The sequence below is a fragment of the Choloepus didactylus genome, chromosome 19 (assembly GCF_015220235.1).
Source record: "Choloepus didactylus isolate mChoDid1 chromosome 19, mChoDid1.pri, whole genome shotgun sequence".
Lineage (NCBI taxonomy): Eukaryota > Metazoa > Chordata > Mammalia > Pilosa > Megalonychidae > Choloepus > Choloepus didactylus.
Genome location: NC_051325.1, coordinates 26603926 through 26628291, shown reverse-complemented (window position 1 = coordinate 26628291; position 24366 = coordinate 26603926).

The window sequence follows — 24366 nt, the reverse complement described above, 5'->3', positions numbered from 1 at the left end:
GGGTGATGTCATCAACATGGCGACATAAACAGCTATTGAAAACTCCTCTCCAGAGATTCAACCAAAAAAAGGACAATTCTGAATTGTATGAAACTCTGGAGGAGCTTATAGACTGAAAAAGGACCCTGAAAATGCCAAATTGAAGAAAGAGAAGAAATATCAGTTATGAATCTTCCATCTCAGACCAGCCACTCCTCTCCCCTCCCCCTCACTTGGGCTCAGTGTGGGAAAGGCACAGAATCAGCAAATGGGAACCCTCCCACCAGGGACACAGATTTAAAAATCTCTCACAGCAGTGAGACATACCCCTACTCTTTGAAGACCTGGGGGACAGGGGAGGACATTCAAGGCCCAGGTCAGTGAGGGACAAAGAGACTGAGAAAACATGGACAGAGACTGTGTTTTCAGCCTGGGTCTGAAAACCCTTCCCTCACCCTTGAGGATGGCTAAAGTACTGGGTCAACTGACGGAGTACTTTGCCAAAGGTGTAGCCCCACTTGAGCCAGATTCTGGTCGGCAAAGTGAGGGCATAGGAATCTCGCAGTTTCAGCTCACCTGTGTAGATGCAGCCTTTGCTCAGAGGCAAAGCAGCCTCTGAGGATGAATAAGTTACTGAACATCACCATCTGCTGGACTGTCCATAAAGTGCAAGGGAATAAAACATTTTCAAAAAGGTGCTCTAGACCCTTTATTAGGACCATAGGAGCTGGTCTACGCACCCTTCACAGAAACCCAGCCCAGTTTTGGCTGAGAAATATGGACAACACAACGGTCAAATAGGCTCTAAAACAAACCCAGGTCTTACTGGCCAGCATAAAACAAAGCACCACTGGAAGCCAACAAATCTATATTCCCACACACAGTGAACTTGCTGGGGTGCCCAGTGCCTACCTCCCAACCTGTGGCAGGCCACAGTGGGTGCCTGATTTTTGGGGGAAGACTGGAAGGCAGAGCCAATCTGACAACTGGCCAGTGAGAGAAACAAAGAAAAGATAGAGATCAAAGAAAACCAACAAGAAAACCCAAGGCAAAAGAGAGGAAACAACCACCAGAATAAACTAATCAAGAAAATCAGATGCCTAGACAGCAAAAAAATCATGAGCCACACCAGGAAACACGAAGATATGGCCCAGTCAAAAGAACAAGCTAACACCTCAACTGAGTCAAGATTGAAACAACTAATTAAAGAGGTTCAAACAAATCATTTGAATCAAATCAACCAGTTGAAAGAAAATGTAACAAAAGAGAAGAAGGATATAAAGAAGACACTGAGTGATCATAAAGAAGAATTTGTTAGCTTGAAAAAGCAAATGGCAGAACTTATGGGAATGAAAGGCACAATAGAAGAGATAAAAACACGATAGACACATAAAACAGCAGACTTGGGGAGGCAGAAGAAAGGATTCATGAACTGGAGGACAGGATATCTAAAATCCTATACACAAAAGAACAGGTAGGGAAAAGAATGGAAAAATATAAGAAGGGGCTCAGGGAACTAAATGACAACATGGAGTGTATGAATATACTAATATATGTGTTATAGGTATTCCTGAAGAAGAGAAGGAAAAAGGGGCAGAAACAATAATGGAGGTAATAATCAATGAAAATTTCCCAACTCTTATGAAAGACATAAAATTACAGGTCCAAGAAGCATAGTACCTCAAAGAGAATTGATCCAAATAGACCTACTCGAAGACACTAATCAGACTGTCAAATGTCCAAGACAAAGAGAGAATCCTGAAAGCAGCAAGAGAAAAGCAATCCATCACATACTAGGGAAGCTCAGTAAGACTAAGTGTGGATCTGTCAGCAGAAACCATGGAGGCAAGAAGGCAGTGGTAGGATACATTCAAGATTCTGAAAGAGAATCCAGAAATGGATAGCACAATGCTGGGTGATGGTAGCACAATATTTTGAGTACACTGAACCAAGATGACTGTGAATACAGCTGAAAGAAGAAGGTTAGGGGCATATAGGAAACCAGAAGGAAAAATAGAAGATAAAGATTTGGACAGTATAACTTAGTGAAACCTAGAGGGGTCAGTGATATTGATTAAATGTACAAATATAAGAATATTTTTATATGAGGGAGAACAAATGAATGTCAATTTTGCAAGGTGTTGAAAATGGGATGGTATTGGGGAAAAATACAATTGATGCAAACTACAGTCTATAGTTAACTGTAACATTGTAATATGCTTCCATTAGTTGTAAAAAAGGCAATATACCAAAGCTAAGTGTCTGTAAGAGGGGGACATAAGGGAAGGGTATGGGATTCTTGGCATTGGTGTTGTTGTCTGACTTTTTCATTGTATTTTATTTATTTATTTATTTTTATTTTTTGTTGTTTATGTATTTATTTATTTTAATTTTATTTTGAAATAAATTCAAAGTTATAGGAACAGTTGCAAAAACAATACAAACCCCATACACAGAACTCCAGCATACCGTGACCCCCCCTCCCCCGATACCCCAATCCACCAGCTTTAACATCCTGTCACACCACCATTTCTTTCTTTCCCTCCCTCCCTCCCTCCCTCCCTCCCTATCTATCATCCATCATCTATTGCTTTGACTTCTGAATATATGAGAGCAAGCTGCACACATCCTTGAACAAACACTATAATTCACATATACAATTCCCGTGAACAAGAACATTCTTTTATGCAATCCCATTAAGCGCAGCTAAGAAGTTCAAGAAATTCAACATTGATACAAAGCTTACATTCTATATTTCCTTTTTTTTTTTTTCTTATGTCCCAGCTGTGTCCCTTTGAGACTCCCGTCCTCCATCCTCAAATCCCATCCAGGATCATCCTTGGCATTCAATTGTCATCTATTTAGACTTTTTTTTTTTTCCAATTGTGGAAACATTTATACAGCCTAAATCTTCCCATTCCACCCCCTCCCTAGCATTCCATTAGTGGGATTAATCATGTTTAGAATGTTGTAATGCTATCACCTTCCCACCATCCACTACTAGAAATTTCCCTTCACCTCAAACAGCAACCCTACCCTCATTTCTTAACTTCCCATTTCCCCTTCCCCCACTTCTCATAACCCATACTCTACTTTTCATCTCTATGGTCATATTCTCTGATAATTTCTTTGTGTTTACTGTGCGGCTTAAATTTAACCTCTTAAATCCATAACAATCTTGTTTTTCTTTGATACCAACTTAACTTCAATAGGACATGTAAACTATGTTCCTATACTCCTCCATTCCCCCACCTTTATATAGTTCTTGTCAAAAATTACATATTTTACATTGAGTCCAAAACCACTGATTTGTCATTAGAGTTTACGTATTTTATATCCTGTAGGAAGTAAACAGTGGAGTTACAAATCAAAAATTATTGACTTCTATTTGTATTCCATTGTGGTCAGAGAATGTGCTTTGAATATATTCAATTGTTTTTGTTTTTGTTTTTAATTTATTGAGGCTTGTTTTATGTCCCAGCATATGGTCTATTCTGGAGAAAGATCCATGATCACTAGAGAAAAATGTGTGTCCTCGTGATTTGGGATGTAAGGTTCTATATATGTCTGTTAAAATTCTGTCTCTCTCTCTCTCCTTTCTTTGTTTCTCTGTTGGTAGGGCTCCTTTAGTATCTGAAGTAGGGAAGGTCTTTTACTGGCAAAATCTCTCAGCATTTGTTTGTCTGTGAAAAATTTAAGCTCTCCCTCAAATTTTAAAGAGAGTTTTGCTGGATAAAGTATTCTTGGTTGGAAATTTTTCTCTCTCAGAATTTTAAATATGTCATGCCACTGCCTTCTCACCTCCATGGCGGCCACTGAGTAGTCACTACTTAGTCTTATGTTGTTTCCTTTGTATGTGGTGAATTGCTTTTCTCTTGCTGCTTTCAGAACTTGCTCCTTCTCTTCAGTATTTGACAGTCTGATCAGAATATGTCTTGGAGTGGGTTTATTTGGATTTATTCTATTTGGAATTCACTTGGCATTTATGCTTTGTGGATTTATATTGTGTAGAAGGTTTAGGAAGTTTTCCCCAACAATTTCTTTGAATACTCTTTCTAGACCTTTACCCTTCTCTTCCCCTTCCGGGACCCCAATGAGTCTTAAATTTGGACGTTTTATTTTACCTATTATATCCCTGAGATCAATTTCAATTTTTTCAGTTTTTTTCCCCATTCTTTCTTTTGTTCTTTCATTTTCTGTTCTGTGGTCCTCTAGGACACTGACTCATTGTTCAGCTTTCTCTAATCTTGTATTATGAGTACCCAGAGTCTTTTTAATTTGGCCAACAGTTTCTTTTATTTCCACAAGATCTTCTATTTTTTTATTTACTCTTGCGATTTCTTCTTTATGCTCTTCTAGGGTCTTCTTTATGTCCTTTATATCCTGTGCCATGTTCTTCTTCATGTCCTTTATATCCTGAGCCATGCTCTCATTCTTTGATTGTAGTTATTTGATTAATTGCACCAAGTACTGTGTCTCTTCTGATATTTTGATTTGGGTGTTTGGGATTGGGTTCTCCATATCATCTGGTTTTATCATATGCTTTAAGATTTTCTGTTGTTTTTGGCCTCTTGGCATTTTCTTTGCTTGATAGGGTTCTTTCAAGTTATAAAAAATACCAATCTAATCTTTCAAATCTACAACTTGGTGGCATACACTTTCTGTAATTAACCAGCAGATGGCATCTGTGAGTCACCTATTCCCCTCACGTCAGTTCTCCTCAACTTTGTCTTTGTGGTGTGTGGGGAAATGATTCTTGTGGGGAAATGATTCTTGTGGGGTTCAATTGGTGCACTCAGTTTGGGTGTGTTGTTGGTGCTGTCCGCCCTGAATGTGGGGCGTGTGTCTGTGTGGTTAGGGAGGCAGGGCAGCTTTAATAATCAAACCTCCCAGGTGTTCCCAGAGATTCAGGCTGTTGCAAGAGTCTTAGCCTTCATTTCAGTTTTGCCCCAGATTGTCTCTGCTGCTGACCCCACAAGTCCCCGGCATTGGCGTAGGGTCCCTGGGATTTCCAAGCTGGCCCCCCTGTATTTTATTTTAATTTTATTTTTTTCCTTTGTTGCTTTTTAGTTGTCATTTTTGCTTTGCTATTCTTTTTTTCTTTTTTCACCTCTTTCTCTTTCTTTGTAGAAGAAATGGAAATGTCCTCATATAGATAGTGGTGGTAAGTGCATAACCATGTGATTATACAGGGAACCATTAATTGTTTACTTAGGAGAGAATGTTGGGTGTGTGAATAAAACTATCTAAGAAATAAACAAAGAGATACACATGCTGGAGAACATGTAGAGAGAGAGATGTCCCTAATCACCATTGGTGGCGAAGTAGAATGGTACAGCCCATCTGGAGGGCAGTGTGGTGGTGGCACAGGAAGCTAAACATGGGGTTGCCATATGGTCCTGCAGCCCTGTTATTGGGTATATACTTGGAAGAACTGAAAAGAGAGACACGTATGGACATTTGCACAGTGGGATTTGTAGTGGCAGTATTCACAATTTGCAGTGGATGGAGGTGGCCTAAGGGTACATCAACCAATTAATGGAATGGCAAAATTGTGGTGTATACATTCAATGGAATATTGAGCTGTAACAAGAAGGAATGAAGTTGTGAGGTATGCAACTAGGTGAATGGACATTGAGGTGGTATATTGAGTGAAATAAACCAGAAATGAAAAGACAAACAAGGTAATGCCTCACTAATATGGGCTAACTATAATGTGGAAACTCTGAGAATTGAATCTGAAAGCATAGGTTATCAGGGGAAGGCTTTTTGCAAAGGTTCTCAGGTTGGAAGCTCTTATAGTAGTTACATCTATTCCTGAGTTGTAATGGAATAGATGTAAATTCTGAGATGCTGAGCTCTTTGTGTATACCTGATTGTACACTGTGGATGATTGTATGGTTTGTGAATCTGTGTGACACCTGATACTCAGCGCTGATACTCAGAGCCAGAGTATAGCAGCTATGAATGTCAGCATTATCCCATACAACAAATGTTAAAGAGTCTGAAAAAGAGATCAGACTTCAATTAGAGATATGAATGGAATGGACTTGGTTAAGACTAAGGTAAATCAGACTAAAGGGTAAAGGATGATATTGACAATGTTTTAAAACTTCATCTTCTGTGTGAGACCAAAGGAAGAGATGTTTATTAGGTGCAAAATCTATATTTTTGTAGCACACTATATGATTTAACTTGTATGGTCAATTTATTCAAACACCATAATTAAATTACATGGAAATTTGAATAGGGAGTGAAATCTGGTTGGTCTGTTCAGGTTAGGGTGAAGCCCTGATACATCACCGAGTAATTTGGGCAGAGAATAAAAATATATTTGCAAAGCCCCTTGAGGGACTGTGGGAAGACGTAGAAATATTAAACTTCCCCACCTGGGGAATTACTAATATTCTCACTAGCATTGGGAACTACCAATTTAGAAAGCCGTGCTCTTGGTCTTGGGGCTGGCCCCTCTGAAGCTCGTTGCTTCAAGGAGAAGCTAACCCTGCTTATAATTTTGCCTAAGAGTCTCCCCAAGTGCCTCTTTGTTGCTCAGATGTGGCCCTTTCTCTCTAATTAAGTCACCTTGGTGGGTGATCTCGCTACCCTCCCCCCTACATGGGACCTGACTCCCAGGGGTGTAAATCTCCCTGGCAATGTAGGGCGTGACTCACGGGGATGAGCTTGGCCCTGATCATGTGATTGAGAAAAACTTCTTGGACCCAAAGGGGTAAGAGAAATGAAACAAAATAAAGTTTCAGTGGCTGAGAGATTTCAAATAGAGTTGAGACGTCATTCTGGAGGTTATTCTTATGTGTTATATAGATATCCCTTTTTAGTTTTTAGTGTATTGGTATAGCTAGAAGGAAATACCTGAAACTGTTGAATTGCAACCCAGTAGGCTTGATTCTTGAAGACGATTGTATAATTATATAGCTTACACTGTGTGACGGTGTGATTGTGAAAACCTTGTGGCTCACACTCCCTTTATCTAGTGTATGGACAGATAAGTAGAAAAATGGGGACAAAAGGTAAATGAATAATAGGGGGGATGGAGGGATGCGATCTTTTGGGTGCTCTCTTTCACTTTCATTTTTATTCTTATTTTTATTTTTTATTTTTTGGAGTTAATGAAAATGTTAAAAAAATTGATTGTGGTAATGAATGCACAACTATATGATGGTACCGTGAACAATTGATTGTACACTGTGGATGATTGTATGGTTTGTGACTATATCTCAATAAAATTGAATTTAAAAAATTGTTGCAGATTGGGTTCCCTGGAGGCAGTTTTTGAGACAGATTTTTTGGCAGCAAGTTTAATGGGAAGTTGCTCTTAGGACCAACACTGTGGGGGATGTGAAGGAAGCAGCAGTGGGTGGGGGGAGAAGTTTGGCTCTGCTTTAGGCACAGGGGAGCCTCAGCCAACCCTAGGGGAAGCCCTGAGGCTGGGACATTCCTTTAAAGCTGTCCAGTCTTGGGATCTGGACCATCTTTTTCTTTCTTTCTTTCTATTTTTTTTTTAAACTTTTTTTATTGTGAAATATAACATATATACAGAAAGGCAATAGCTTTCAAAGTACGATTTAATGAGTGGCTATATAGGTAATTTCAAAGAATGTTATGGGTTACAGTTCCACAGTTTCAGTTATTTCCTTATGGTGAAATATAGCATATATACGGAAAGGTGATAACTTTTGAAGTACAGTTTAGTGAGTAGCTATAGAGCAAATTTCGAAGAGTGTTATGGGTTACAGTTACAGGTTACATGTCCATCATTTCCATTATTTCCTTATACCCTAGCATCTCTCTCTATATATGTTTATTTATATAAAGTTTCAGTATTCGTAATCCTTTGTTAACTTGTACCTTATCTGTTGCTATCCCTTCTTCTTGTTTAATCACTTTCTCCATCTTCAGAGATGTCAGGAACCACCCTAACTTGTTCATATTGAAAAGGGGTGTTGATATTATAGGGAAAGGAGATACATCTGATTAATATTCTTGGAGAGGCTGTTGCCTCTGGGTTTGGAGACTTATCTGGCAAAGGAAAACTCTGGGGGATTTACGTTTCTGAAAAGTAAACTTAGTGAGTGAAACTTTTATAGAGCCTCAGATAGGAACCTAGGTACTTTGGGACTACTGTTGGTTAGGGCTTGACATACTGTGGCCATTTGGGATATCTGGCTGGGGCTTGCATAACAGTAACCCCCAGGAGAGCCTTTCGACTCTATTTGAAATCTCCTAGCCACTGTAACCTTATTTTGTTACCTTTCTTTTCCACCTTTTTGGTCAAGATGACATTTTCGATCCCTCAATGCCAGGGCCAGGCTAATTCCTGGGAATCGTGTCCCACATCACCAGGGAGACTCACTCCCCTGGGAGCCATTGGACCATCCTTTTCTATTCCCACATCACTTAGCATTGGGGTGAGCTGTCCCTGAGAAGGGGGAGCAACCCTGGGCCAGGCACCTCTCCCCAGCTGAGGGCCATTTCCCAGAACAAGTTGTTATCACAGTGACATCAACAAAAATGGATTCCAGATATATCTACAAGCCAACTGTTGGAAACAAAAATATGGAATTTGAATTAATAAAAAAGGAGAATATACTCATAATCATATGGTAAGAAGGGCTTTTGAGAGATGGATGAACTTCATGAGTTAAAAACTGAGAATCTCTATAAATATATTGTAACAGATAGAAAGCCAAGGGATACTGGGGAAAATATTTTCAAAGCATTTTAACCAATGCATGATGTGTGGGATGTGACAAAAAATAACTTTACTTTTGTCTCCCAACAACATCTTAAAAATTATTCAAATAGAAGGCTCTTTAGGAACCATGACTTTTCTATTCTATGTCTGTGTTAAACTAAAAAAATACACTCTTATTTCAATCCAAAATATTAATCATCACTTGAAATTTCATTCAAGAAAATATTTCCTGCTCTGTGCTGCATTTGTTACCAGTTTCAGGGAGGGGAGGGGGCAGCTCAGGGAAGGGGAAGTGGTTGGCTTCCTGTTCTTTATCTCTTTCACCTCATAAACTTCTTGCTAGCTGTGGTTTTGTACCCCGCCTGATATAAACAGGGTGGAGAGAAGGAAGGAGAGGTGAGGGAACAGGGCGGGAAGGTTCCTGCTTGGCTGGGGACTGGTTTGCCACAGCTGACTTCTCATGCTCCGGGCCAGGCTTATGGGGGGCTCTCTCTCTCTGTCTCGTGGGCAATTTGGTGGGGTCTTTTGGAGATGCTGATGACCCTTCACCCCCACCCTCATGTCTCTCTTCAGCCTCCAGTTCACTGTCACTCTTCAGCCTCCAGTTCACTAATGGACCAGTCCTCAGACTGTGTTGATCGAGTTCCCTCACCTCCCAGGTGGTTTTGTGCACAGATGGGAAAGACTTCCACATTCCTGGCCCCACTATGAGCGAGAAAATAGATACTTCACAAATGCAGCCATTTACACTCTCTCTTATTAGTTCTTCTGTCACCTTCCAAATATCTTGAGCAAGACCCATACATCAGCTCATTTTCTCCCAACTATAACTCCATGGAAAAAAGCCGTTTCCTAGATACAAGGAGAAACGAAGAGTATTCCTGTTTACCTGGAAAAATGGGGGCATGGATTGAACTCACACTGGGCAGAAGCTCCCTCTTAAGAAATCCCTCACAGATCCTTAACCATTTTCTCAACCCACTGTGGATAAGGTTGCTTAACTGTTTATTTGCTGTAGTTTCAAATATGTTCTTTCTGAAAAGATCCCATCACCAAATTTAAAAGTGATTAAGATCCAGAACATATAAAGAGCTTCTAGAAATCAATAAGAAAAAGACAGCACAGTAGAGAAATGTGTAAATGCTAAGTGTGTACAGTCAATTTATAGAAGACAAACTCATTAGTAATCATCAGATTGGAATTTAACACAATTGGCACTTGGATTTTCAAAATTAAAGAGATCCTTAATATCTAGTTTGGCAAAGATGTGGGGAAGTGGATTCTTATTTACTCTTGTGAGATAGTGATTGGCAATTTGGCAATTATTTAAAATATCGGAAGGCACTTTGGCAATGTGATTAAACACTCATATCTTTCAATTCAGTATTTCCACTAGAAATGACAATGTTAAGTTTTTCAATAATGAGTGAAAATGGATCCTCAGAAATCAAGAAAATATGCACAATTGTAAAATAGAGATTTATTTGGTACACATCTGATTTGTGTCTATTAGAGTGATATCTGCAGCATATATCTTACCAGAGTTTTTACAAGAATATATTCCTGTAATATTTGTGCACTTAAAATAATTTTGAGATCATTTTGCTTTACTATTATTTTGCAATAATTTAATTTCACAAATATGACATTTGTTTCTTAAGACAAACAATTCCATTAACACACTCTCTTTGTTCCCTTCCTTTTGCCCTTTTCCAGGACATTAGCTTTGGAAAAGATAGGCAACACCTTTGTTTTTTTCTTTCTCTCTTTTTTTTTATTAGCAAAGTTTAGGTTTACAGAAAGAGCATGCATAAAATACAGAGTTCCCATATACCCACTCCTATTTATATATCAATGTAGTACCTTTGTTACAATTGCTGAGAGAATATTTTTATAATATAATATTAACTATAATCCATAGTTTACATTAGGGTTCACTGCATTGTACAGTCCCATGTTTTTTTTGTTTTTTTTTTAATTAAATTCTGTTTTATTGAAATACATTCACGCACCATACAATCATCCATGATATACAATCCACTGTCCGCAGTATGATAACATAGTTATGCGTTCATCACCACAATCTATCTCTGAACATTTTCCTTACATCAGAAAGAACCAGAACAAGAATAAAAAATAAAAGTGAAAAAAGAACACCCCAATCATCCCCCCATCCCACCCCATTTGTCCTTTAGTTTTTATCCCCATTCCTCCACTCATCCATACACTAGATAAAGGGGGTGTGATCCACAAGGTCTTCACAATCACACTGTTACCCCTTGTAATCTACATTATTATATAATTGTCTTCAGGAGTCCAGACTGCTGGGTTGGAGTTTGGTAGTTTCAGGTATTTACTTCTAGCTATTCCAATACATTAAAGCCTAAGAGGTGTTATCTATATAGTGCATAAGAATGTCCACCAGAGTGACCTCTCGACTCCATTTGGAATCTCTCAGCCACTGAAACTATTTCGTCTCATTTTGCATCCCCATTTTGGTCAAGAAGATACTCTCAGTCCCACGATGCCGGGTCCACATTCATCCCCGGGAGTCATACTCTGCGTTGCCAGGGAGATTTACACCCCTGGGAGTCAGGTCCCACGTAGGGGGGAGGGCAGCGAGTTCACCTGTCTAGATGGCTCAGTTAGAGAGAGAGAGGGCCACATTTGAGCAACAAAGAGGTACTCAGGGGGAGACTCTTAGGCACCATTACATACAACTTTAGACTCTCTTTTGTGGTAATGAGCTTCATAAGGGCAAGTCCCTTGCTCGAGGGCTCAGCACATCAAACCGCCAGTCCCAATGTTTATGACAACATCAACACCAGTCCAGGTGAGGATGTCCAACACATCCGCACCTTCCCCCAGATCCTCGGGGCTGGGGAGGGGAAGGCTGTAAATATATTTTTATTGTCTGCCCAAATTACTCTAGGATGTGTCACTATTTCACTCCAGCCTATGCTAACCTACCATATCTCACTTCCTATTCAAAGTTCCATGCAATTGTGGTGTTTGAACAAATCGACTGTAGAGTTGTACTGTTTAGAAAATTTAGATCCTGTACCAAATAGATATCTATTCCCTTGGTCTCATATGAAAGTTGAAGTTTTAAAACACAATCAGTTTCAACCTTTATCCTTTGGCCTGGCTTGCCCTGGTCTTAACCAGACCTGCTTCATTCCCCATGCTTTTTTGTTTGTTTGTTTGTTTTTTAATTTTTGTTCTAGCAACATAGAAACCACCTAGAATTTCCCCCTTTTAACCGTGTTCATATATATAATTCAGTTATGTTGTTCCATTCATGATGTTGTGTTACCATCACCAATATACATTACCAAAAGTTTTGCATCACCCCAAACAGAAACTCTGCGCCAATTAAGAAATAATTCCCCATTCCCTATCCCATCCCCCCACCCCCCAATAACCTGTATTCTAGTTTTTAACCCCATGAATAGCAACACCTTTTAATTAGCAACCATTTTATTACAGGGAAAGAATTTTAAAATGGAAGCATTAGAAGGGCAGGACACTCCTTTAAGGCCTGGTTTCCTAATTTCACTAGGCCATTTCCCATATTCTCTTGAGAGTATAAACATCTGATTCAACTCAAATTTTACAATTAAAATCATTTTCATGACCCGGAAATGAAAATATTTTTATTTCCACCAACATTCCAATTACCTTCTAATTAGGAAGGGATCTGCCCAGCCCATTTCCCCTTTCTCTTAGAGCTGCTTTTCCAAGCACATATCGGTTCCTACAGCCATGTTTTTACTACGGAACTCTGGTCAATCATTTCTAAAGCTGATCGGATCAGAAGCAAACACATGATCCATAATCAATTAATCAGAATAACGAGAGACACTAAAATGTCTGGACTGGTTCTTGAACAGAGGACACAAACTGAAGGGAGACTGGGCAGCACTGTTAGACGTGCATTTAGAAGGAGGTCACACCAGTCTGTAGAGAGAGTGGGGAGATTAAAGCAGAGGCACAGAGACAAGCTGAGGGAGAGGTGGAGAGCAGCTGTCTGGGATCACAATGATCTTCCTTGCCCTGGAAATAGTCACTAATATGATAACAACTATTGTGCACTTGCTGTATGCCAGACACTGCCCTAATCACTTTATACTATACATGAACTCTTTCAATCCCTGTAATAGCCAGATGACTAAGTGCTTTTAGCAATCCTGTAAATGGAGGCAGAGGTTATGTACCCAGAGCTAGTAATGCATAGAGCAAAGGCCGAACCACTCCAAAGCCCAAGTTTGCACTCTCTTTCTCTCTGTTTTTAAGATTTGCTTCTTTTTTCCCTGCAGCTTTTTATTTTGAATATTCCATTTTTTCCTAATATTTTCTTTGAGTTTTCTCCCCTCCTCGCATCCGGTATCCAATCAAGATCATGTTTGCATTTAGTTGTCAGATTCATTCAGTCTCCTTTAATCTAAAATAGTCCCTGATTTTTGTTTTGCTTTTTGTCCCATGACTGTTCATGGGTTGCATAATAAACTATCCTGAAACTTGATAATCTTAATACCAATAAACAACTTTATCATGGTCACACACACCAATGGGTCAGAGAAAAATTGAATAGGGTAGAGTGGAAATGGCCTATCTTTGTTCCAAGATCCCTGGGGCACTTGAATAGCTGAAGTCTGGAATCATCTGGTAGCATTTTCACTCACATGTCTGGTGCCTGGGCTGCAGTGACTCTAAGGCTGAGCTCAGCTGTGATTGCCAACTGGAGCACCTCATCTGTCCTCTTCGTGTTCTTTAGGCTTCCTCACAACATGGCAGCCTCAGAGTAGTCAGACTCTTACATGGTGGCTCAGGGCTCCTCGGCCATGCGTCCAGCACCACATGGTGGAAGCTGCAAGGAATAACATAGTGATCCTACTGCTCTAAGGTACTAGCCAAAGCTGTTACAGAGGAGCAGAGTCAGACCCTCCACCTTTGGATGGGAATACCATTCAAGACTTTACAGCCGTGTTTTAAAATCACCATAATATCATGGATCTCCTTGAAGAATCCAGGCTAGTTAAATAGGCTCTTAACTGCCATGTTGGTGCTCATTACAAGTTACCCTACTAGCTTTCCAATGTTTCTTTTCCAACTCTAGTTTGAAACAGGTGTTTGTTAGTTAAAATTAAAAAAGGCTTAAGCAATAAGGGAGCATATTTCAAAAATTTTAATTATTTTGAACTCTAACTATGTTGTGATGAGAACAGGTAGGTCTTCAACAAAACCACCCTTTATTGCTGCAAAAAAAGGGGTTGACCTTCACTTTCTCTTACTCTCCCCAGCACATCAGAGCAACAAGTAATAACCATAACTCGGAAGGAATATCGAATCATGGTGCCTTGTAGCCTGCATCAAAGCCTTTTGAAAAAAGAAAGAAAGGGCTTTGTGCTGTTCTTTTAACAAAAATCAGAAGGAAATTCAGTTTTTAACCAAAAACATTTTTAAAAGTAAGGGTTTATTGATGTGTACCTTGCTTAGATTAAAATTCATGCTTTTTCATGTAATCTTCTGTGAGTTTTAATAAATCTGTATAGTCATAGTAATGTAACCACTACCACAATTGGTATATAGAATTCCATTACTCGAAATGATTCCCTCCTGTGTCTTTGTGGTCAATCCCCTTCACCCTGAGCCTTTGACAACTACTGATCTCATTTCTCTCTCTAATAGTTTCAATTTTTCCAGAGGTCATAGATATAGGACTATGCAGTATGCAGCTTTGTGTGTTTGCCTTCTTTCACTTAGCATAATGCATTTGAGATTTACCCATGTTGTTGCATTTATCAGTAGTTCATTCTCTTTTATTGCCACATACTACCATGTGTTTATCCATTCACAAGCTGAGGGAAATTTGGGTTGATTTCAATACAGGACATTTTAAAAATAGCAGAAAAGAGTAAAAATGAACTTTGTCATGGAGTTTTTCTAACTATCCTCACATTTTCAGGTCATTCTGAATACTTGATAAACAAAAGTTAGAAATCACCATCCTGCGGGAATCATGCAAGTTTTGGGGGGAATGGCCATCCCTTTCTAAGCAATCATTTCCCCACTGAATTTCTCCTTGTTTGATGCAATTTCTCAGCAGCGTGTTTACAGAGAGCATTGAAGGAGGATTGTGTTCCACGGATGACAGCAGGCAGCATAACAATCGGAGGACCAAAGGACCATCCAATTTATAACTTTTAAAAATTGGGCCAGGAACAGTAACTGCCCTCTTCAGCTGACACTTTCACCTTTGATTATCAGTAATGCTTTCAATTAGACAATCTGGGATTTTCTCAGGATGGGGAGTCAACAGGCAAAGACAGAGGCACCATGTAGAAAAAACACAGATATTTCTGCTTTTTCAATGACCCCATCACCCTCTCAGCAATAACTTACTTAGAGTGAGTCATTTCACCTGCTGTGCAAGATCTCAATAGTTAGAAACTAATTTAAAATCCATTAAAAATGAGCACATGTCAGCATTGTCTCCGTGACCTCTTGCCTTTAAAACAAGTGGGAACAATGCTGCCTCGTTGATTTTTTTTCATGCTATTGTATCATTCGGCATGAAACAGGTGTGCCATAGACAGTTCACTGCCAACTCAACATAATGCACCTGCACAATTCTCTCATTTCGCTGTCAATGCAGCAATCTTTTTTTTCTTTGTTAAAAGGCTCTCAACATCACCGCAGTACCAATGCATGATGATTGTAAGTCAAATAATACATTTGTCTTTCCCACTAATCTTGAATGTTTAAAAAGCTAGATCTGAAAAATTAGAAATAGACCTTGGAGTGACTCACTAAACACTGAATTTCTCTTGGCTTGGGAACAGCCAGTATTTCTAAGATGAAGAAAAGTAATAGGAACAGAAACAAAAGTTCTATATCATGTGTAGAGCCTCAAATTGTCCCTTCTTAGAAAAAAAAAAATACTTCCAGTCCTTTTCATTTTTATAATAGGCCTTTCCTTAGAGAATTTCCATTGAAGAATGAAGCGTGTATCAATTTAGAGTCACATGTTGGCCATCTGTTTCCTTTTTTCCTGTCCACATAGCTCCCACTAAAGCTTCTTTCTCAGTAACTTTCACTGACAGTGTCCTGGTTAGCTGCACAATTAGACACTAATGGAGTAATTCACTGGTTCTCCAACCAGGATCACAATAGATACACTTTTTATATGTCTACACTGATCATTTGTGCACAGTAACGAAAACAGATTCTATTACTTTTATTACCCATTAAACTACTATCTATAAAAATGCATAAATAAATGTAAACAAATATATGTATTTATGAAATGCATATCTAACAGATACCCATGTATACATGTATATTTAATACATGCATAGTTTTAAAAATGCAAATCAGATCACGGAATTCCTATGATTAAATCCCCAGTGGCTTCCCTGCAACAGCTATACCTGAGCCAGCCCCTGCCTCCCTCTGAGAACATCCCTTACCCTTCCTGGTTTTCCTTTGTTTATAACTAGTGTACTCTGCTTCCTATAGCAGAGACCTTAGATGCCTCCTTTTCATTCCCTTGTTCCTCGCCGTTCTCTTTGAGCCCTGTGGCTCCCCACTCTGCTCTCCTGCTACTCTCCGCCTCGTGGCTTTCTCTGGCTGCAGCAGCACACTCAGCCTACGACAAGCTCCAGGGAGTGCACGTCCCAGGAGCACCCTCAGTCGGTGGTGACTAGAAGTCGGTGGGTCACTGGGTGGGACAACTCTGAGATGTGCTCTGTGCATCCCAGAGGTCCTAACAAGCCTCGAGCTCAGCTTGCCCATGGCACTAACCACCCTTTAACACACTTCTATTGTCTTCCTTACTTTCCTTGCATTGCCTCCCCTCTCTCCTATCCCCATCACCCCCCAAATAAACCATTTGGGCACATAGATTTGTCTCAGTGTCTGTTACTGAAACATTCAACATAAGACACTCCCTCAACTAAAACATAAGCTCCATTTAAACAGAAAACTTACTGACTTTTCATCATTGTATTCCCCATGCTGGGCACACAGAAGCACTGGATAGATACTTGTCAAAGAAATAGCTGATCACATACGTGCATATACATATATGGTGGGGTATAATTTGGAAATCTTAAGAAGCACTGCCCCCCACACCCTTTAATTTCTCTGTTGGCCCTAAGACCTGCTTTTCCTCCAATGTAGCAAAATTCTTTATTGCCTCAGGGGCTGAGTGTCAAAGAGAAAACACAAAAGCATAAAGAGGAAGTGAAAAGACAATTTGGGGCTTTTGAGATTCTAAATTGATCTTTAAAACTCATAACAGAGATAATTATGTTGAAAGTTAAGGATTTGATTTCTTAGAGGAGTATTTTTTGAAAGAAGAGAGGCTGTTTGAACATTCACATTTTGAGAAAGCTCCTGACTTGAATCGTAGAGTGAGAGAAAGATGGTGCAGGGGGTTGTAAGAACTTCCCACCCTACCTTAACCCAGCAATATTTCACTACCAGCCTCTCTGTCGCAGGAAAGTAGACAATCATTTTGTGAAAATTGTCACTAGCTTTAATAAAGCTATGTTAAAATCATTCAAAAATAGTCCTCATACGCTTATTATGTAATTCTAGGAACAGCTGTAGGCCTTGAGGATATCACTGCGACCCAAATAGTAGAAAATCCCTGCCCTAATGGAATTTATATTTGCGTGGGCAGAGGTAGTTAATGAACAAATTTTTAAACATAACATATGTCATAATACCGGTGGTGAAAATGAATTAAGGTAAGGGGATGGGTAGAAATACTGCTGTCTTATATAGAGAGGTGAGGACAGGTCTCTCTGATGAGGTGACATTTGAGCAAAGACCTAAAGAAAATGAGAGAGCGAGCTTTGCAGATTCATCCAGAGGGAGAGCATTAGAAGCAGCTGGAATAATTCAGGGCACAGCTTCCGAGGCAGGAGCGTGCTTAGCGTGTTTGAGCAACTGCAAGAAGATTATGAGGATGAGACGGGTGAGGGAGAGGGAGAGTGGTGGGAGATGGGATCAGAGCCATAGCAAGAACGCTGGAGCACCTCTCTTTTCTCATAGAGAGGTGGACTCTATTTCTTTGCCCCTTAAATCAGGGCAGTTCTATTGGGTTTTGCTGCTTCCATCTACATTTCCCGCCATGTAGGAAATCCAACCACCTGAAGCTCCCATGACGCAAGGAAGACAAATCACATAGAGAGGCCACATATGGGTGATTGGTTGACACCCTGGTTTTCAAGTCACTCCAGCCAATGGAGCAAAGAAGACTTCAGAATATCCAGCCCGAGACATTGAGTGATCCCAGTGTCTGAGTCTTCCTAGCTGAGACCCCAGACATCACGGAGCTGAGACTTGTCTGCTCTGCCCAGTCTGAATTTCTGGTCTACACAATCCATGAGTGTAATACAATTGTTGTTTCAAGCTGCTAAGTTCTGAGGTAATTTGTTACTCAATAGTTATAACTGGAACAGACCCAGATCAGGAGCTTGTAGGCCATTTGTAATCACATCAGATTTTATTTTGAAAGAGAAAGGAAGGCACTGGAGAATTTTGCATAGAGGAGGGACCTAATTTTATTTATACTTTAAAAGTATTGCTCTGGAAACTGTGGGGAGAGTAGAATGTGGACAGACAAGGGTAGAAGCAGAGAAAGAAGTGTGCGGGTGTAGAAATATCAAGAAAAGAGATAACGATGACTTAAGTATGTTTAGCAGTGGAGGTGGTGAGAAGTGGTAAGACTGGTGATACATTTTGGAAGTTGCTTGTAAAGATTTGCTGAGGGGTTGATACAGGGTGCAACAGAAATCAAAGGATCAAGATGATGAGAATTGGAACATTTTAATCAATAGACCACATTGGGACTGTTTGGAAACTCTGTACATTCTTCTTTATTTCATTGATCAAACAATTAAAGCTTTTGAGGTAAGTGCCAATTGAAAAGTTTTTTGCTCAATAAAAAAAAAGTCATAGCATTTATTGGCCTCTTATTATGTGTCACCTCCTGTGCTTGGTGACTCATATTTTATGCTCACAATTACCTTAGGAGTTAAGTACAAAAGTTATGCCCATCTCAAAAGTTAGAGAGGTTAAGTGATTTGTTCAAGGTCACTCAGCTCACATGGCAAAACTGGGATTTGAACCCCTAAGTCTGCATTCACAGTCATTTCACAATAATGCTACCCTATTTTGCTTTCACTATAATTTTATTTTAACTGTCCTCCATACTTCTGTTTTGAACTTTATATATATATATAATTATGCAAGTCTGTTGTAAGAAATTGCATACAGCTGCATGTAACAAAAACCTACCCCTATTTAGCATAAACCAGAATCTTCTAGAAGCCTAGAGGTAAGAAGTCCATGTCTCCAGTGCCCCAGGCCCCTCCCTTCCTCCCACTCCACTGTGCTTAGCACATGTATTTCACCTAATGCCTAGTGCTTCAAGGTTGCAAGATGGCTGATCTCCCCGGCTGCAAGTCACAGCTCCAAGAAGATGGGACAAAGAGGAAAGGATCAGCAGTTTTGTCAGAAAAGCAACAACTTTTGCAACACCCCTACAACTCAACAACAAAAAGACAGACAACCCAATTAAAATATGGGCAAAGGACTTGATAGACATTTCTCCAAAGAAGACATAAAAATGACCAATAAGTACACAAAATGATGCTCAATATCATTATCTGTTAGGGAAATGCAAATCAAAACTACAATGAGATACCACTTCACACTCACTAGATGGCTTCTATTAAAGAATTAAATACAAAACGAAATCAGGAAATAACCCATGTTATAGATGTGGAGAGATAGGAATCCTTGTTTGTTGCTGGTGGGATGTAAAATGGTACAGCTGCTATGGCAAACAGTTTTGGGTTTTTTTTTTTCAGAAAATTAAGTATGTAATTACCATATACTCCAGCAATTCCACTTCTAGATATCTACCCCAAAGAATTGAAAATAGTGACTCAAACAGGATACTCATACACCATTGTATATAGAGGCTTTATTTACAATATCTAAAATATGGAAGCAACCCAAGTGTCCATCAACAGATGAATGGATAAACAAAATGTTGTATAAACATATACAGTGGAATATTACTTAGTCTTAAAAAGGAATGAATTTATGACACATGCTCCAACACAGATGAACCTTGAAGACACCATTTTTAGTGAAATAAGTCAGACACAAAAGGACAAATCTTAAATGATTTCACCACATGAATTGCATAGAATATGGAAATTCATAGAGGCAGAAAGTAGATTACAGGTTTCTAGAGGTTGAAAGAGGAAATTTCATGTTCTATGTGTATCACCACAATAAAAAACTAAAAACAAAAAACTTTTGCAGAAGCCCCTAATGGACATCCTCTTGTATCTTATTGACCCAAATTATAGCACAAGTCCATCTGAAGGAGTCTGGGAAGATAAGAAATTTAGATGGGCAGTTTGCCATCTCAATTCACGCTTATATTCTGTTAGTAAAGAAGAAGAGTAGTGGATTTGGGGGAGGCAATAGCAATGTCTCCCAAAACAATTGATTACAATTCCAACAATATAAAAAAAATACAGAGCAAACCACAGAAGTCCCGCTTCACTGCTACGTTCATTCCTACTTCCCTTCCTAGATATAATCACTGTCAATAATTTGTTGGACTTCCTCCCAGACTTCTTGTCTTGTCATTTTTTGACTCTTAATTGGCTTTCCTAATTTTCATGTCCAACAATAGTTTTTAAGAGTACCATTTTTTTTGAAAAGTGCAAAAAATCCTAAATACGCAGCTTGATGAATTTTCACAAATGGAACACATCTATGTAACCAATACCCAGATTAAGAACTAAAATGCTACTCTACATCCTGAGAGTAATCACTATTCTGACTTCTACCACCACATATTGAGTTTGTTTTTTTTTGAAATTTGTATCAGTGGAAACAAATAATATGCATTCATTAGCATCTAACTTCTTTTGTTCATTATGTTGTTTATAAGAACTGTTGTTGCAGGTAGTTATATTTTGTTTATTCTCTTTGCTGAATAGTATTACATTATGTGACTATGCCACAATTTATTTATCTGTTCTGTTGCTGATGGGCATTAAGTAGATTTCAGTTTGGACAGTTACAAACAGTGCTGCTATGAACATCCTTTTCCATATTTTTGGTGAATGTATGTGCACATTTTGGGGGCTATTTAACTAGCAGTCAAATTGCTGGGCTAAGGATATGTGTCTACTTAGATTTCACAGATTCAGCCAAACAGTTTTCCAAAGTGACTTACCAGATTTTTCTCCCTTCAGCAGTGTATGAGAATTTCAGTTAATCTGTATCATCACCAGTGCTTGGAACTGTCTGTCTTTTACATTTTAGCCATTCTATGTAAAGGTATTGCATTGTGGTTTTTATTTATATTCCTTGATGATTAATGATGTTTAGCACCTCCTATTTTTACTGGCAATTAATGTTTATATTTTAAAAACAGCTTAGTAGCTATGCCAAAATACTACAAAATATTACAAAAGGGGATAATACTAGTAGCCAAATCAGAGGGTAGGAGAGAATTACATGAAACGCTGCACGTAGAAACAGTCAATGTGATGTGTAGCAGAAAGAGGTCAATTAATATTATGTGTTGTCATTTTTATGTGATAAACAAAGAATAGCCTAAATAATATGATAATTATCTTTGCTTCTAAATATTACACTTGAAGTTGAATTCCAGGGCATTGTTGAGTAAAAACAAAGAAAAGATGAACCACTTTGATAGAAAAAAAATGGCACTGCAACAGAAATAAATTAATCAAAGTAACTTCAGAGGTGTACAATTTTTATTTCAAATGATAAATACAGTCTTTTTTCTTCAGTTTTATTGAGATACATTCACGTACAGTCTGTCCAAAGTGTACAATCATTAGCTCACAGTATCACATAGTTGTATACCACATTGATACCATTTTTTGATGCCACAATTGATAACACAATCAATTTTAGAACATTTTCATTACACACAAAAAAAACAACAAAACCCACAACCCATGCCCCTTGTCCCCCTCACCCCCATTATTGACTCTTAGCATTTGTGTGGTACATTTGTTACCACTGATGAAAGAATATTAAAACTTGCTATTATACTTCATAGTTTACAGTAGGTGTGTTTTCCCCATATACCACTCTAGTATTAATCCCTTGAAATAGTGACATATATTTTTTTAGTTCATGAAAGAATATTTTAATATTTGAACAATTAATCACAGTCATCATCCACCACAGGATCCCCTGTAAACACAGTCTTAAATGTCAAAGTGAGGGGCAAAATAATGACCTTAAAATCAGGCTTCATATTTACAGCTTACATGCACTTTAGGTTTGACTATTGACACATCTCATTGAGCTAGATATTTTCACCTTTAGGCTGTGAGTTAATGTCTTTGGAGACATGTAAAATTCATTTTATTATATTCAATGCACTTCATATGAGACTTATGTTCACAGTTATCAGCATTAAGTATGAGTTGAGTTATTAACAGGAGTATGGCCTGAATTACAGCCAACCCACTCCATAGAAAAAACATAAATCAACACGATAGAATGTTAACGTCAGAAACTAGCATGCGATCTCAACCTTACAGAATGAGTAGGGTTTATTGGAGGTGAAGTCAGGAAGAACAGATCAAGTCATAAAATGTGAGCAACAGAATAACGGACACAACGTTATCACGTCATGTTCATGGGTCACACGGTCTGTAAATACAGATGTGCAATATGTAAGTGGAGGAGAGTAGGGCTGCAGAATATAAGGGGCTAGATGATGGTGGGCCTGACTATCATGCTGGATTTGGTTCTGATTTAAGGACTTGTGGAATGATTCTGAATTGAGAAATGACCTGTCCATGTTTAGGGAAGAAAACTTCAGAAATTTGCACAGACCAGATGAGGCAGTAGGGGTGAAAGGGACAAGGCTCTGAAGACTTTTGTAAGAGAAGAGTTGGTATGTGATGACAGAGAAAAGGTAAAGGAGGGGACTAATTTGAAATACATTTTTGAAAGAGTCGATAAGCCTTGATGACCTGTTCAATGTAGAGAATTGGAGAGTGGTTAAAGATGACATTTCAGATTCTAGCCTAGTACTAATACTTTCACATTCTAGAAAGTATTAACAGGACTGGATGGAGACCAAATTTGGGAAGAATTTTATGAGTTTAGTTTGTGAACTTTTGATGTTATGATTTAATTCATTTGCATTTGTTAACATAATGGAGATAGTAATAAAAACTAATGGAAAACCAAAGGTAGAAGCAAGTTTGACTATGCCAGAAGCATTTGGGAGCAAAGATAAATTAGAGGAGGGAGTAGAAAGATAAAGAGTAACAACTGTGGTGAAAAAAATTATGAGACAAACCAGCTTGGGCAGTGAAATGATAAATTGAGATTCTGTATGGATGATAAACTTTCTTATAGAAGACCAAAACATAATTCAAAACAGATTTTTCAAAAATTCTGCTTTTCAGCATCTTCATTCCACTTTAATCTGAATGGAGAATCATCAGCACTGTGAAAAGAGAGTAATTAAGAGAAATCATGTTAATTAACCTACATTCAGATCTTTTAATACTCTAAAATTTGGAAAAAGATCTTCCAAATGGGTTGTCTTTTTAAGTGATTCTTTTGTCAACTCTTTGTACTTCTATAATTCATTCATTCTTTCTTCATTTCAGGCCCTATTTTAAGTACCAGGATATAGTAATGCACAAAATCACCCCAAATCCCAGTCTTCCTCAAAACCCTTCTAATGGTTATCCAGAAACAGATTTTTTCCTAAAAAAAAAAAACACAACAACTTCTCTTTATTTACTCTCCATCCAATCCCTCCTCAAATGGAACTATAGCTAAATATTTCCATGATTGAAGTACATAATTAGGCTTGGTAATTGTGGGTGTCCAGAGACACCTATCTCTAATAGAGATAAGTAGGTATTGTGATTTCAGCACCACTCTGCTAACTGCAAAATGCTAAATAAACATTTAATGAGACTCCCATAATTCAGTAAGTGAAACCCATATTTTATGAATATATATTAATCCACATTCATGACTGTTTCATTTTTTTTTTTTCACATCAGGAGAGCATTTGATATTATACAGTTCATTTTCCCAGAAAGGACAGTTAGTCCTTAGAAAATATATTTAACTAACCTCTGAATGAACTAGCTCTGTTGTCACTACTAAAATTTGGATGAACCCTTGGTATTAAAAGGTTTTGGCTCATTTTTGCTTCTTTAATTCCATCTTTTAAGAATGGATCTTGTCCTCCATGGTCTGCACTGTGAAAAATCAAAAGGCATATTTCAAATAAATCTTACTGATTTCCCCTCAGAATTTGATTCCAGAATCCCACATCATGACATGGAATAGAAGGCATTGAGGACAATTCATTATTCGTGAGAAACTCTCTTATGTAACATTGGCTCACATTGGTAAAATTGGCTACTTTAAATTTAGTCCCAGAAAAGTTCCCAGGATTTCAAAGTAAATATATGCTTTTCCTCAACTGGTCATTAAAAGCCAGAATGTTTACTACCAACATGTTAATAAATACTTAGTTGTAAATCACATTCAGACACTTTTTATCCTATTTGAACTGTGGCTTCTGTGTGTTTCAAACCTGGCTTTGAAAACTT